At 49.0% G+C, this 17165-nt stretch overlaps 1 protein-coding gene across 5 annotated transcripts in view; it reads right to left on the bottom strand.

Moving 5' to 3' along the window:
* Positions 1-17165, bottom strand: part of Osbpl2 (oxysterol binding protein like 2) — a 50044-nt gene that overhangs the window by 32452 nt on the left and 427 nt on the right. Inside the window, exons 1-2 of one of the 5 annotated variants that reach the window (XM_028885336.2) lie at positions 14410-14451; positions 13894-13989 (exon numbers count right to left, since the gene is read on the bottom strand). The gene's annotated coding sequence lies outside the window, so the exon portion shown is untranslated. Of the gene's footprint in view, positions 1-13893; positions 13990-14070; positions 14262-14300; positions 14372-14409; positions 14452-17165 lie in introns of those variants that run through there. The other 4 variants (XM_028885335.2, XM_028885338.2, XM_028885337.2 and 1 more) reach the window with 4 other exon arrangements.

Below are 17165 nucleotides of genomic sequence, written 5' to 3'. Positions count from 1 at the left end.
CAAGAGGATCTCTATGAGTTCAAGGTTAGCCAGGCATACATAGTGAATACAAAACAAACAACCACCTTCAAAGTGTCTGAAAAGGTTTTGTTTTTTCTGAAAATAAGTAGAGTCTCTGAGCAGTTGCCTGTGATACCTGACAGGCAAGGAAAGATCCTAGTGAGAAATATGCCTTCTGCCCTTGGAGTGGTCCACACAGTACTGGAGACAACACTCACCCAATCCCTGAAGCTTTGCATACTTATAATCTCCTAAGCTTCTAATCATCAACCAACAGGTATTCAGCGCGCCAAGCTTTGGGTACTTCCCTTTTCTTTGCTCCCTTCCCAACGAGCTATATAACTTAGTTATGAGGCAGACACCTGTGAAGCAGCACAGAGCGCTGCCACAGTTCACTGCATGGTCTGCTGTCCCTTGTAAAGCAAGAATGTGCTGCTTGCTTCTAATGCTTACCAGGACAGAGCCGGCCCTCAACCGCCAACAGCTGTAGGAGGAAGGTAAGTTCTCTGAAGGAGAAACAGCTCATGCCAGGTTGGACACTATTCTGTCCTGCAGGTAGAAGACACCCAAACAGCCACCGATGTGCTATGTCTGTCCCTCCAAGATGGATTTCTACAAGGTGACTAGGCCAAAGGCCTGCCCTTCTCGAGACAGGGTTTCTCTGTAAAGCAGCCCTGGCTGTCCTGGAACTCACTCTGCAGACCATGCTGACTTCGAATTTAGAGATCCGCCCGCCTCGGCCTCCTAAGGGCTGGGATTAAAGGCGTGTGCCACCACCACCTGGCAGGCCTGCCCTTGTGGACAAATAAATTATCAATGTCATTCTGGAGGGTATAGGTTCCCAGTGACAAGTCAGCTCCCACCTATACAGACACACTTGCCCTTGAGTGACTGTCTCTCCTCCTTTTGCCCTTACACAGCCTACCTTCTATAGTAGTGATGCAGCAGGAACAACCTCACCAGACACTGGTACCATTTATTACATTTTCCAACATCCCAAACTGAGAGCCAGTGTGTTTCTGCTCAGTATAAACTGCCTACTCTGCAGTATCACTACAAGAGCACAAAATGGACAAAGTCAAGAGGCCAAACCAAAAGCTTCAACAGCAAAGATGAGACAACCTGGATATCAATGAACTGCAAATAACAGACCTATCAAACACAATGATGGCTCATGTTCCTGACGACACTAACAAAGAGGTGATTGTTCACCAGTAGTCAATGAATTATTTTGAAAACAAGGAAAGAGGGGCTGAGGATGTGGCCTGACTGATAAAGTGTGTATCTAACGTGCAAGAAGCCCTGGGCTTGATCCCCAGTACCATGTAAACTCTAACTCTAACCCTGTAATCTCAGCATTCCAGAGATGAAGGGTCAAGAGTTCAAGGTCATCCTCAGCTCTCATGTTGAGGCCAGCCCAGGAAGCATGACACCTTGTCTCAAAACAAACAAAAAGAGTAAAACTGTTTCTTAGCCCTTGGCTAAGATCAAATGTGACCAAAGAAGTAACACTCTGTTCATTCTTGGGGGGAAAAAACACATGGCCAACGAAAGCCTTCCAGCTGAGTAAATCATGCCAAAATGCAGCCCAGCATCTGGCTTGATCTACCAACTTAAGGAAGTGCTCAGAAAAGGATTGTGCTAGACACTGTGGGAGCCCACACTCTGACTGGAACCTTCCAGGCCAGAGACAGTTTCTCTAATAAACAAGTCACAAAGGAAAGGAAGAGACAGAGTGGTAGAGGACAGACATTATTTCCACTGAGCAGTGGTTCTATGGTAGTACATGTCATGCATAAAGGAAGGCATAAGTTAGCACACATGCTGAACTATATAAGGCCATATTCTCATCTCAACCTTATGAGATGCAGGCATTTTATTACATATAAATCACCCACTTCAAAAGCCACCTGGAAGCCTGGTGTAGTAGCATATATATGACCCCAGCAGTCCCGAGGTACAAGCAGGAGGATTAGGAAATCAAGGTTACACTGACTAGAAAGCAAGTCAGAGGCTAGCCTGGACTATATAAGACGTCTCAAAATAAAACCACAAACAAATAAGTGAAAAGCTATCTTGAGAGGCTACAGGTATGGTTCGGTTGGTAGAACAATTGTCTACCATTCATAAAGCATGAGATCAATCTCTAGTACCTGAAGGGGAAAAAGCTACATTTAACAAGACACAAATGAGCTGGGCGCTGGTAGCACACTCCGGAGGCAGAGGCAGGTGAAACTCTATGAGTCCAAGGCCAGCCTGGTCTACACAAAGTGAGTTCCAGGACAACCAAGGTTACCCAGAGAAACTCTATCTTGAAAAACAAACAAACAAACAAACAAACAAACAAAAAAAGACACAAATGGCTGCCAGGCAGTGCTGGACCACATCTTTAATCCCAGTACTCAGGGAGAAGCAGGTGGATCTCTGCGTTTGAGGCCAGTCTTGTCTACATAGTGAGTTCCAGGATGGCCAGGGATATAGAGAACCCCTGTCTCAGAAAGAGAAAAGGGGGGAGGGAGAGGGAAGGAGCGAGTGAGGGGTAGAGGGAGAGAGACACACAAATGGAGGCCAGACATTTGGGAGGTAAAGGCAGGCAGATCTCTGTGAGCTAGAGCCAGCTTGGTTTACAGAGCAAGTTCTAGGACAGCCAGGACTACAGAGAGCCTGTGTCAAAAACCAAACCAAACCAAAACATCAAAAAAGACACTAACAGGATTGGAGAGATGGCTCCATGGTTAACAGCACTTACTGCTGCTCTTGCAAAGGACCAGGTTTCAGTTCTTGGCACTAACATGGTAGCTCATAGCTGTCTATTACTCCAGTTCCAAGGGACCCAATCCTCTTGACCTCTGCAGGCTCCTGCATGCATGTAGTGCATGCACATACACTCAAGAACATACACACAAAGTTGTTTTGTTTTTTTTTTAAATAAAAAAAGACACTAATATCATGCCTGAAGCCAAATTCAGACAAGGCTGTACACAGCTCAGGACCTCAGAGAGGCTAGTGAGATAACTGGACATGTGGCAGCATGAGGATCAAGTTCATGCATAAGGTGTTAATGACATGGTTTTCAAGAGCATCATATTCTAGAGCTGTGTATAGACATACATGTAGATCAGGTAGCAGCCTGCTAAGTGTCTCTTCTAAAGAAAGAATCAGAGTAGACCCACAGCAGGACAGGCCTGGAAGAACAGGCTGGACACAGGTACACGAGAGACCCTTGTACATTCCTGCTGTGTTTGTAAAAGGTCCATGATAAAAAGCATGCTGCAAGCTGGCCTGCTCTTTTTACATGCTTTCTCATCTAAAGCAAAACCCCCAATGTTAAAAGTAAATTACAGAAAATAATTGTAGTAAGGGCATAAAAGTGTGAGGTCAGACACAAGCTTGCTGGCTACTGGGACACTATGGTCACTTTGGTCTATGTCCTTGCCACATGTACCCTAGTATACAACTACAATCAAGATCCCATCTTGGGCCAGGTGGAGGTGGTTCACACCTTTAATTCTGTTCCAGGACAGCCAGGGCTACAACGAGAAACCCTGTCTCAAAAAACAAACAACAACAAAAAGAACCCATCCTGGAAAGCCTTTTTACAAGACTCCATAAGGTCAAGGGCCCAGTCTTCTCATGCAGCCTCAGGATGTCTCACAACTGTAAGTGAAACCATTAATTCTAATTAACTCCCAGCATGGCTGCAGGTGGCCCAGGAGGAGACAGACGGTGCTCAAGGACCTGAGAAGATTGCTGTCCTCTGTCAGGCCAAATCTGGTGTCATTTCACTAGTTTTCAGCAGATCAAAATCCACCAGAAGCTGGGCCTCAGAGATGGGGCAAGGCTGGCCACAACAGTGTTCCCAAGGAACTCTACTGATGGACCTCTACAACTGATGTGGGGATCTACAGGAAGAAGGGGCTGTGTACCACTAAAGCACCTAGGTGCCCAGCACTCCAGATGGCCCACAGGGTGGAAGAACACCTACCCTGGTCTGTCCTCAGATCTTCTGCAAGTCTGTCCCATCTCCAGGGTCCAGTCCAGAACATGGATCGCAGCATCCCTGTAACCTATAGGCTGTGTTTTTTCGGTTTAGCAGAACACCCTGAGAGAATGCAAAGCTGTGTTTGGGAACCGAGCCTCTTCTGTTAAAGGAAACGAAGTCCGGCTTTCTGAACACACCATTGTACAGAGTTGGAGTGCTGCAGACCCAGAGCCAAACTATCTTGGGTTTTCATTCTTCCCCTTAATTGCCATTCATTGCCTACCTTATTGTTTGACCTAAGATCCCTTTGACTACCAGGCAAAACCTCTGGGATGTATTCTTAGCAGACTGCTGGCTTCCACCAACCAAAAGCGAAGAGCATCACCAGACAGCAGCACCATACCTACCGCCTACAGCAGAAGATTCCAAGCTTTGCTGTGCTGCCCACCTCGTGTTCCCTTTTGTTCTGCAGCTACACAAGGTTCACGACAACTGCCTCCATACTGGGACATTTCACTCGGGACAAGCCCAGTCCTTATTCTTGGGCCAACATGACTCACATTCAGCTTAGAATAAACTCTCCTTTTCCCTTTGAGGTGGGGGCTGTGGGTTCTTTTGTTTCCTATTTATTTATTCCTGTGTGTATGTAGGGATGAGAAGGTATGTGTGCAGGTACATGTACATGTAGAGATCAGAGGACAACTTGTAGAGCTGTTTCTTGCTTCTAGCACGTGGAATGGAACTCAGGTAAACAGGCTTGGCAACAAGTGCTTGCTGTGGAACGGTCTTTCTGCATGCTGTGAATATGTGTTGCTACTACTGGTTAATAAAGAAGCTGTTTTGGCCTATGGCAACACAGGATATAGGCAGGCAGAAAATCCAAGAGATATAGGGAGAAGAAAGACAGAGTTGGGGAGACACTGTGCTATGAGCCGCCAGGACAGGAAGATGTAACAGAACCCAGGTAAAGCCACAAGACATGTAGCGATACATAGATGAACAGAAATGGGCTAGTTTAAGATGTAATAGCTAGCTAGCAATAAGCCTGAGCCATAGACCAAACAGTTTGTAATTAATATTAACCCTTTGAGTGATTGCTTTAAAAAAAAAGGAGGGACTGAGAAACCTTAAGTCTACAGGTGCTCTTACCCACTGAGCAACTCACTCACCAAGTTCTGTGTTTTGTGTGTTGACACAGCACTCTGCCAAAGTTGAGATCACACACAAAGTAGATGGAAAAGCAGACCTTACTTCTTGGGCAACGGACGTACAGATTCTCCTGCTCTCAGAACCAACCCACCAGGACTGTGCTTCAGGAAGGGCTCTGCAGCTCTCATTTTTTTAATCAATGCTGTCTGGTCAGGTATTTCCCTCTCTGAAGTCTACAGAAAACCCAGGAAATTAACTCTGGCTAGGCGTCATTTTGGCCTTCCGCCTTCTCCACAAATAATTCTAGGTTGAGGGCAAGGCTCTTTCCTTCTATCTGGTACCCAAGCACGCCATCACTGTAGCCCCTCCCCAACCTGGGACACTCAACAATTGTTCTGCTACCCACTAACTGCCCACCTGTTTCAAAAAGAGCCCCTACCAGGCTCTCTTGAAGTACCCTCTCTTTGCTGTCTTCCATCTTACAAGGACCTGACCCAACCAGGCCCAAAATGTTCCACTACTTCCACGAATTCTCCTACTTTACTCTTACAATGTCTCTTTAGGTTATTGATAAAAATAGATCTAGAGCCAGATATGCTGGCACATACATATGATCCCAGAACACAGGAAACTAAGGCAAGAGGATCTGGAGTTCCCGGACGGCCTAGTACACACTGAGACCTTTTCTCAAACAAATAGGAAAGGAGAGGGAGGGAAGGAGGGAAGCAGAGAGAAAAGAAGGGAGGGAAGAGATCTAGAAGTTTGGACAATGAGTCATTAGAACAACCAGGGGGACATCACTGCCAGCTTGCTGAAAAAACCTAGTCATGGGAAACCTCTGCTGTTAAAACCAGGTAGGGCAAGCTAGATAGGTTTCTACAAAGCACAGTATGAGTAATTCAAACATTCTAAAGCCACTTTTTCTCACATACCTGTAATCTCAGCATATGGGAGGTGGAGGCAGGAGGATGGGGAACTCAAGGCCAGCCTGGGCACATGAGACCCTATCTGAAAAACCATTTGTGAAACAAACAAATGTGGCAGAAACTCTCTAGTTAGTTTCTGTGGGCAGATGCTAAGTCTCCAATCCCCAAAACCTCTGCTTGACCAGACAGGAAGCTCATAGATGTTACTGAAGGACTTGTCCTGTCCCAAAAGACCACGCAGCAGCAGCAGGATCATAGAGCAGCAGGAGTCCTCAAAAAGTGAAAGTCTCACAAGTGCCTAAGCTTAGGCTAAATGCCACAGCATTTACTGTCAAAGTTGACAGATAAACTCATGTAAAGGTCAAAGTATAACATAACTGATTAGGACCAGTCAGGGTACCACCATATCCTCACAGAGCCAATCCTTCCTCAACATGCAGTCAGCGACCCAGCATGAACTCTCTGGGTGTGTGCCCTAGGTGGGCCTGTCAGACCCCAGACACATGATATGAAGAAAGCATTACTCAGGAACATATTCTGCAGTGGTCAAAATAGCTCTGCAGGAGTTCAAGGCAGCTCTGTTAGACTGAGGTGGAGGATGAGAAAGCTAAGTCAAAAAGATGAAGGTTGGCTCCACGATCCAAACACACAGCTACACGAGCAGCCCTCCCCACAGCCCAGAGGCAGCTAAGGCCCAGGCTTCCATTCCCCACCCTTTTCCCAACATCTCCTAGAGCCAACAGTCCTGGGGTCAGAACGGCCAGGCCTAGTGAGGGACCCTCCTTCCTTTCTCCTGCAGCAAGGCTACCTTGTGTGGACAATGCCTCCTGGCTGTGTCGCCTTTTTGGCCACCTTCTTTCTCTTCAGCATCTCTGTCTTCATCTGTCACCTTACAGCACGCAGCAAGCCACCGTGCCACAGAAAACATGGAGGTATGATGGAGGAAGGGGTGTTCAACATGATTCCATACACCAACGACTCTAAACAGCCTGGTAAGGCAGTGTGGTCCAATGGCCTCACAGGCTAAACCACTGACCCAAGAGTGCTCGACAGCTCCGAAAGGGTAGGAGGAAACAAAGCAGATTTTCCAGCCCCATAAATCTAGGCCTGTGCTGGGGCAGCAGCAGTATAGCCTAGCTCAGTTCAACACCACAGCCAATCCCCAAAGACCAAGCAGGAGACAGAGAATGAGAGCATCTGTGCTTGTCTGTCTCTTCTCCAAACCACCTTGTAGTTCTCGGCTCACACAGCCACTGGACAGTGACTTTGTTAACACTGATGAAAGAGCAGATCTGAAGGGCCCTGTCATGGTACAAGTGTAGTGTTTTGTTTTGTTTTTTTTTAAAATTTTGTATAAATTTAGCATCACAAAAACAATCCCTACTCTTCCACAACAAAAGCCTTTCTTTGCTTCAGCCTTACCTGCAGTCATCATGATGAGAGTGCATGGTCACGCAACCTTTGCTTAAGCACAGGCGGTCTCGAGGAAGGAATCAGAAGTGACCTTTACCGAACACTGGCTCCTTATCCTTTAGCCAAACACAGTTCACTCCAGCTGTACAAGAAGTGCCATTATAGGCAAGACAAATGGGCTTTACCCTCCTTAGCTGCCACAGAGCCTCAGCTTTCCTAGGGTTTCCCAAGATTTGTGGTTTTCTGCCAGGAGCTACGCAGTCCATCCCAAAGTAAAACCTAACCATTCTTAGAGCTGTGTAAGTGAACAGCTGACTTCAGCCTCCAGTCTCCACTCAGCAAGTAGCAAGAGCAACTCTTGTTAGTGTACACCTGCTGAGCAAATTCTGCAGCCACAGAGGACTCTGAGTTTATTAGGAACTCATGTAGGAAATGGGAAGTGTCTAGGTCCTGAGAAAAGCAAGGGAAGCAACAACATTAATCACCTGCTGTTTCCATTCTCCACACCAGCAGGGTGGCCCTCAACTACAGGCCAAGAAGGTGCTCAGCAGCCATTTAGGCGGGAGTGGGGGGGGTGGGAAATGAGGGGGGGGAAGGTGGGGAGGTGGGGGGATGGGGGGATGGGGGGGGGGTTCACCTCTAAGGGGAGCCTGAAGCCCCATGACAGATTACTTCCTTCACTAGATCACACTCAGTAAGCAAGCACCAAAAGCATTCTACAGACTTCAAGAACATTATCTTATAATCCAGCATGTATTTCAAGCACATACAAGGTGAGTTTAATGCTTTTGTACAAAAATGTTTGTTTTAGTCATCATTATCCTACAACAGAAAAGAACCGTTCAAAAGCTGCTCAAAAGAGTGGGTGGAGAAGTTGTAGATGGGTCTCCCCACAGCTTATGTCTGCACTGAGACAACAGCAGAATCAGACAAGTGGTCAATCCTCTGCTACATGTGGCTGCTGCTCCTCTCAACACCCACCACCACCTTGCTGATCTCTGCTGATCAAAACCACAGTTTTGGCAAGAGTGGGGGCGGGATAAAAAGGAGGAGAAGCTGTTGCAGAACCAAATGGATAACCCTTGATCAGCCATGAGTGAGATGTCCTCAGTGCACTCAGTCTGCTCCCAGATGATTCTGACATCCTCTTTGGCCAGCTTCCTCTTCCAACTGAACTGGTTTTACTGCGCTGAGAAATTTGTCATGATAAAACCAAACCTACCCAGGTCAGTCCCAAGATCCTTCCTGAGCACCAGGGGGAGGGTAAACAGCTGTTAAGACCAAGGCCAGAGAATCCACAAACCCTGATCTCTCCTGCCAAAATACAAAAGAATAAAAAAGGAAAAGCTGCTAAATTCAGTGTTCATGTTGTCTGCAGAATGGTGACTCAGCTATTGATTAAGTGATCAAAGGTCCCTGATCCAAAGAGGGGCTCTGAAAAGGGCAGATCCAACCTCTGGGACTCTGGGACTCCAGAGTTCATGGGTCTATGCTCTCAAAGTGCCCCAGGTTTGAGCCAGGACCACTTCTCTCTACCCTTCCAGCCCCAACTGCCCCACCTGCCTAAAACCTCCTGGTTGAATGTAACTATTAAATCTAGAGTGTTGACTTTGCTACACATCACTGGGAGAGGCCAGCACTGGGATTGAGCATATACAGGAGTGAGGTGGGGGGGGGGCCTCACTTATGACACCTACTTTGGTGCTCCTTTTCTCTCCCAGGAGTGTCCCAGACACTGAATCACAAACTTACCCTATTTTTAAAGCACTGTCATTTCCTGTCAAGATCAAATAGCACAAGATGCCAGGTTGCAGCCAGCCCTTTCTAAAACTAGCCTTTAATGAGCCTGTATTCATCCGTCAGGTGTGCCATTGTGGCCTCCCTCCCTACAGTTGCCTCCATACCTTCCAGAGCAGACTCAGCATAGCCTCCCAGGAGATCTCTTGTTCTCCATGAATATCTGTCCCCACCCCAAGAATGCCAGCATTCACTAGTCACCAGTGCAGGCACTCACCAGGCATCTTTCCAACCAGCAGCCCACCCCTTCTTGGAAACTTGCATATAGACTCTAGCCAAGAGTCTTTGGGACCCTATCTACCTGCTACACCTTAGCATAGGTTCAGAATACTCCAATACCAGGGTCAGGCACTGTCAGCCCAACAGGTAAACATCCCACTCTCACCCAGCCTTACTCAGCACAGACCAAGAGCTCAGAGTGTGTTCCTCAAAATTAACCAGGTAGTCTAAAGTGTGTATGTGGGTGGGGGTGGGGGGACAAGCAAAGGAAAAGACACACACACACAAGCAGCTAGCAGCAGTCCATGCAGCCACCTCCTGGGTCAGTCCTTCCAGGCTCACCACCACTGCACCAACTAAAAGACATGGTGTTTGGAGGCTCTGCCAAGGGACCCCACTTTCTTTTCTGAATTGAGAAAGAACGGGAAATGTCAACAAAGTTCAGAGGCACATCACAGTGAGAGCAATGGCTGCAGGCTCAGACTGAACCAGAGGTCTTACCAGGCCACAGCTCCACGCAGTAGAATGGTGTTAGTAAATCAGTTTGAAAAGTCAAAACTTAGACATCACAGATACAAATTCAAGACTGAACCCGACACCAAGACCACTATCAAACTAGAGCCTAAACAATTAACTCTTATGATTGAAGTTTGTTTTTGTTTTTGTTTTTAAAATTTGTCTATTTATTCTGGGGGGAACACGCACACAACAGTGCACATATAAAGGCCAAGACAACTTTGTGGCGTCAGTCTATCATCCCACATTCACTGGGGTTCGGGGAATGGACTCAAGTCCCCAGGCTCCCTGGCAAATGCTTCTACCCTCTGAGCCATCTCATTGGCCCCATGACTGAAGCATTTAACAGTTATGTTCAAATACTAATCTGTTTCAATCAACTGAATGTTATACTAAGTTTGGGACTAAACCCTGCACTGGCCAGTTAGTGCTAAACAGTACATCAGATGTCAGCATCTAAGTGGAAGCAGGTGATGACCAGGAGACACTGCCTTAACACCCACAGTACCGCCACAGAGGCCCGCAGCAAGTCACAGTAAACAAACCCTCAAGTCTAGGAATATTTTTACAAGTAGGAAACCCACTTCATGGCCTTCATTCCTCGGCAATGCACTCTAAAGGGAGCACAGATGTGCCCGGCAAAGGTTCTCTGACTCTCCAAACTGTAGTATCTCACGTGTGGTGTTATCATTCCTAGGTCTCTCTCACCGTGCGGGTGGTGGAGCCAGGGTGCTCCTGTGCTTGTACTGTCCTCCACATACACACAGCGATGTTACCTGCTTTCCTCTCAGTAACACTTTTCAGACAAAGCACAGACGGTCAGAGGAAAAGTGAACTGCTCCAGTCAAACAGCTAGGGAGTAGCTAGGACCCAGGAACCCACAAGTCTCCCCTCTTCCCCACTACACATGTCAACCACAGTGAAGGCTGTCGCACAACTTCTACCAAAGGCATCTGCCCATACCTAAACACCAAAGATGAAGAAGATAAGGGTATCCAGAGGAACATCAGAGAAATAATTTCCAAGATGCAGAAACCCCATTTTAGGCAGCACAGAAGAATAAAATGACCAAAAATGTTCTAATAAAAAAGAAAGAAAGAAAGAAAGAAAAAAAAAAAAAGAAAAAAAAAAAAAAAAAAAAAAAAAAAAAGAAAGAAGAAAGGAAGAAAGAAAGAAATAACAGGGCCTAGAGAGATAGTAGTTAAGGGTTCTTGCTGCTCTTACAGAGGACCAGGAGTTCTGTTTTCAGCAATCACTGGTAGCTCCAGGATATTTAACATCATCTCCTGTACTCCACTGGTGTGAAATGTGTGTACATACACACTAAATCTTAAAAAAGAGAGAGAGGGAGAGAGGAGAGAGAGGGAGGGAGGGGGGAGGGAAGGAGGGAAGAAGGGGAGGGAGGGAAAAAAAAGAAAGAAGGAAAGAAAGAAAGAAATGTTATATTTTCAATTGCCTTTGTGAACAAGAACTCAGCATCTCCAGAGGTATGCAGCAGGAGTTCAGTTAAATATTAATATTAGGCATGGTGGCACAAATCTATAATCCCAGCACTGGGAAGGCTGAGACAGAAGGATGGCAAGTGTACGATAGACAGGAAGACCCTAAGAAAGAATCCTAGTTGGGTATGGTGGCATGTGCCTCCTAGCATTCTTGAGGCAGAGGCAGGCAGAGCTCTGTGAGTTCAAGGCCAGACTTGTCTACACACGGAGTTCCAGGATAGCCAGGACTACAAAGAGAGACCATGTCACCAAAAAACAAAAAAGAGAGGTGAGAAAGATTAAGAATAGTATATGTATATAAGTGGGGGGGGCAGACAGACTGAGACAGAAATACTTTAGAAGAGGACAAAAAACAAGATTCCATGTTCATTTAATACTGACCAAAGAGGCTCTTGAAAAACTTTCAGAAAGGAAAGTTTCGGGATTTGTTCCTGGCAGGATATGTGTCCCTGCCTCTCTCCAATGCACCCTCTTCCCCAAGCAACATCACAGCACACCTCACAACAGAGGCACTACATGGCAGGTGAGGTACTTCATCAAATATCCAATAGCCAGATGGAAGATTACTTTAATTTACAAGAAAACAATGTTTCATAAACACTTGCCTCATGGAAAAATGAAAATCCATCACATGCTACAAGAAACAAAGAACAGAGATTAATATAAATAGGTTAAGTTTTAAGAGCTAGTTGGGAACAAGCCTAAGCTAAGGCCAAGATTTCATAACTAATAATAAATCTCATCATTATTTGGGAGCTGGTGGTCCAAAAAAGTCCTACAACAACACAATGAGTTCCAGGACAGTCAGGGCTATGCAGAGAGACCCTGTCTCAAAAATAACCTCCCCCCAAAACGTGTGTGTGTGTGTGTGTGTGTGTGTGTGTGTGTAAAGTGAGTATGGAGCTCTGTTTAAGAATGTGAATTTATCAATGCATGGTGGCATATGCCTTTAGTCCCAGCACTCAAACAACAACAACAAATCACCCCCTCACAAAAAGAATGTGAATTCGTGAGCAAGACACACAGCTCACTGGGTAAAGGCACTCACTGCTGAGGTGATGGCTTGAGGTGGATCCTTGGCATTCACAAGGTAGAAGTCAAGAACCAACTCCCACATGTTGTCCACTAACCTCACCGTGTACACTATGACACACACACACATACATAGATTAAATTTTTTAAATGTAATTTAAAAAATAATCTGTAATAAAAAGAGAATGGCACATTGGGGAGGTAGGCAAGAGAAGGAAACAAGGGGGATGAATCTGATCAAGATATATAACGTGTATGAAAATGTCATAATGAAACCCATTATTATGTATAGTTAATATATGCTAATAATTTTTATTTTATTTATTTATTTTTGGTTTTTCAAGACAAGGTTTCTCTGTGTAACAGCCCTGGCTATCCTGGAACTCACTCTGTAGACCAGGCTGGCCTTGAACTCACAGAGATCCGTCTGGCTCTGCCTCCTGAGTGCTGGGATTAAAGGCGTGCACCCCCCCCACCACCACCACCTAACTAAACTTTTTTTTAATAATGTGAAATTGGGGCTGAGGAAATAGTGCAGAGGTTGATCACTTGTCTGACAGGCATAAGGCCATGTTCATCCCTAGCGAGGCAAAAGAGAAGAGAAAAAGGGAACTCTGGAGTTACGGTGACTTTGCTACGTAATTTACTGCTCTGTGATCTGCAGTAAGCTAGGTGACCTCTCTATTCCTCAGGAATAAGGATGTTAGTGACTGCGGTCAGACTCATGCTTCTAATGATCTAGAGCAAATAATTGCTCAAAATTATCATCCCTTGAGATAAGAGTTGTTATTAACAGACTGTACCTGGGGCAAACAGGAGGTAGATTCTATGGAGGACATGTAGCCACCCATTTCCTCACTCTTTACATGGCACCATGGGAGAACGTGTCCACCCAAGTGTCCCTGTCGCCCTTATTCATAGCAGTGAACTAACATTTTGGAGCACCTGTTGCTTGTCAGAGCCCACTGCACACAACTGACCCGTATGTGTCTCTTACAGGAGCTGTCACATGCCACAAACAGAAATGAAGGTGGGAGAGCGGACAGGGGGCAGTTAGGAAGGGCTGAGCTCTCTGCAGAGGTAGCCAGGAGCTCCCCAGCACGGAAGACCCCACTCAGCAGCTGTCCCTGCAATATCCCTGTCGATATGGAGCCAAGCCCGAACGCAGGCCTCGGCGAAGTGTGTGTGGAGCCCCACAGAACCAGCCTAATGCGCAAAGGCCGACCCCAAAGGGCATAACCCAAAAGCCTGTCCTCCTCCCGAGACTGAGCTGCCCCAGGCCGAGGGCGCAGAGGGCGCAGCGTCTCGGAGGAGCCCGGACCCTCAGGGAGGACTGCGGACTGCCACCTCCACTTACCTGCCGGGCCCACGGGGCGCAGAGGGCTGGCTCTGCGCAGATCTGACAGCCCTGGCTGCCTCGCCGGCGCAGGCGGTCTGAAGGCTCGCTCCGACTCTGTGGAGAGAGAGGACCTCGGACGTGAGGCCACCGCGGGCACCAAGTTCCGCGCGCGCCCCGAGGGGATGCGCAGCTTACCGACTGAAGCGCGAACAGGACGCACCGAGAACGCCAGAGTCCCTCGCGCGCGACCGCGGACCTCGCACTAGTCCCGCGGGGCTCGTCCAGCCCGCGGCCGTCCACACTCCCGGCGGCCAGCGGCGGCCTAGCGCCCCGACTCTCCGGCCCCGGAACGTCTGAGGCCTAGGCGGCACACGGGCCTCCCCGAAGCCCGTCCTCGCCCGCCCGCCCCGCCGCGGCCCACTCACCTGAACGCGGTCCCCGCAGCGCAGCGCGCCGACCCCACAGCCGCCCCGACCCCGCCCGCGGCCCGCACCCCGCAACCCACTGACACCCAGGCGGAAGTGCGGCCCGCACCTTTCCGACCCACAGCCCGCCGCGCCGCTCGCCGCGCCCCGCGCCGCCGGCGTCAGCCGCCGCCCGCCCAATCAGCGCCCTGCCCGCAGGCCGCGTCAGGGGCGGGGCTATGCCGATCACGTTGTCAGGACAGCTTCTCCAGCGGCCCCTCCAGAGTCCGGCTCGCACCGGGGAGTGGCGGCGCGCTCAGCCAATTGCCGCTTGGAAAAGGTGGGTTTATGCAGATACCAAAGCGAGAAGGAAGGCGAGGAAGAAGGAAGGGGCGTGGCCCTGGGGGAGGCTAGTTTACAAACAGTGAGTCAGGTGGCTAGGCGTGGACGGTCCCCGGCAGGCGCTGGGCTAGACCCACCCATCAACTACGGACCCCCGTAGATATTTCTTATGGTTGCAGAGGATTAGACAAATGGCAAATGTCGCCGATGGCCTTTGCGTGCCAATCGTGGCTCAACAGCGCCTGGGGCCAGTTTACCCCTCCGCCTGCCTCCCTGGCTGGTTTATCCTGTTTTAACACCCTTAGGCGCCCTGCGGTCTGCTGCAGCTTCTGGTTATGCCCAGCATCTCTGGGGACACGTCTGCAACTTGCATCCTTGCCAGCTGTTTGGCCTCAGGAAAGCTAACCGACCTCTCTGAGCACTGAATTTCCTCTGCAGAGAGGCCTCGCCAGCCTCCTCATATCGTTTGAATGGTGGTCTGGTTTGAGACAGGTGGAGTGACATGAAACATGATAGCTACTGACTTGCACAGGACTTTCCAGGGCACAGGAATTGCGTAGGGATGGGCATGTGGTCCTGTCCTAACCAGGAGGATCAGCTCAGTGTCAGACCAGAGGGAACTAAGTCAGATGTCTCGTGTCTTCTACAAGCCTTCCAAGAAGCAAGTGAGAGGAGACAGTGATTGGAGTCTGGGGATGCTATAGGTGTCTGGTTGCTTGAGAGCATGAAGCCAAGGAGTTAGCAAGGCCCCTAGGTCACCCAGAGCCAGCTGCACCTGACATCTGTCCTAGGCTTTCCAGTTACTTGAGTGAGTAACTACTTGGGATTTTTCTAAGCCAGTCTGAGGTTTTGCCAAAGGGGTTCTGAATCCCCGGAACGACAAGATCAGTAATGTATGTATATCCTTCAGCCTGTGCTGAAGGATCCTGCCCCAAGGCCACACTTCTTCCTCCAGTAAGGTGGTGCTCACACACAGGTCCCCGACTTCCTCTATGGCCCACTCTGCAGATGCCCATGCTCTCTGCAAATATGGAGTGAGTGCATGGACCTCTGTAGCAGACCAGACCTTGTCTGCCTCTCTGGCTCCCACCCCAGGGACAGCCTGGCTTTCTGGTGGCCCTTGTCAATGGCACTGGGGAGACGTGCTAGGACTGGAAAAGAGCCCCCTGCATACTCTGCTCCTAAAGAGAGAGACAGAGGAAGGCGGGCCAGGCCTCCGAAACAAAGGCGTTGCCATGGTTACCTCGGAAGAAAGCAACTCCAGCCGGCTGAGGGCTGATGGAAGGGTGCGGCAGCTGGCCCCCTAGCCAGGACAAGGACAGCTAGCTGGTTGCTACGGAGATAGTCAGGCTGACCAGGTTCTGCATTTTTACTGGGGGGCTGGCCAAGACCAGCTCAGAGTTCCTCAAGCCCATCACCAGCCACACCCTCACCTAAACCTCCAAGACCAGTCCCCGTGCAAAGGACAAGCCTTGGGGTGCATCTTACCACCTGCTTTTTGACTGGGAGCTCTGGGGCCCTGCCATCTGGGCTGGGCTAACTACTCAAGCCATGGTAGGCTGAATCAGGTGGTCCTCGGGACTTGAGCAGCGTTCTAACCTCCTATCTTCAAGCTCATGCGGCCAAGGATAGTCTTGAACTCCTCGCCCCTTGCTTTACCTCTCGAGTGCTGAGATGACACTTGATTAGGCACCACCAGTCTGTCTCTCTGCCGTGAGCCAGGGGGCAGTCGCTGCCTTTTGGCCATCTCAGGTGCAGGGCTGGGTGAGCCAGCACCCGTAAGTCAGTGGGGGGCTCTGTGGGACAAACTTGGAGGTGTCTCACCATCTCCACAAAGCATCCAGTTCCTTAGCAATGTTCTCTAGAGATGTACTAACAGGGTGTAGAAAGGGACAGGGGTGACTCTGGGTCCTGCCGTGACAGTGAAGGTGATAATGATGGCTGAAATGACCCCCAAGTGTCCCATGACGTACATGTCCCATCTGGTTCCCCCGTTTCAGCAGCCAACCAAGGAGATGTGTGTCATCACTCCCACTGGACAGACGTCAGACTGAGTCTAAACCCGGTTTAGTCTCCTGGTGCCGAGGCCCAGAGAGGTCTCATGGGCCAGCAGTCTGGCCGAGCCAAGACCCCAGACCAGGATCTGCCCTGGACACAATGCCCAGAGTTTCCTGAGGGGGCTATGGCTGAGGGCCACAAGATCAGGTTCCATGTCTCGAGGCCCTCAGTAGCTGCAGCTTTGGGTGCTCTCAGCATCTGAGAAGTGCTGTCCAAGGGTCTGGGCAATGTGTTCCTGCCTGAACTGCTCCTGGGACCTAGGTGAGAGCACACCACACAATGGATGCTCTAAGGGGTCCTACCCCGCCCCACGTGGTATGAATAAAAGATACCTTCCTGTCCCAAGTGCTGAGTGGAGGTGGGGCAGGACAGGATAGATCCTGGAGTCCAAGACAACTCTGAGGTCTTAGAATGGAGGGCAGAGGCTCCCTGACTGAATTCCCAGATCACCCCTCTGTCTTCTTGACCAGGGAGGGGATTGGGACC

The sequence above is a fragment of the Peromyscus leucopus genome, chromosome 4, assembly GCF_004664715.2.
Source record: "Peromyscus leucopus breed LL Stock chromosome 4, UCI_PerLeu_2.1, whole genome shotgun sequence".
In the NCBI taxonomy this organism is placed as follows: domain Eukaryota; kingdom Metazoa; phylum Chordata; class Mammalia; order Rodentia; family Cricetidae; genus Peromyscus; species Peromyscus leucopus.
Note: the sequence above shows the minus strand (reverse complement) of the source record. Positions and strands in the feature narration are given on the sequence as shown.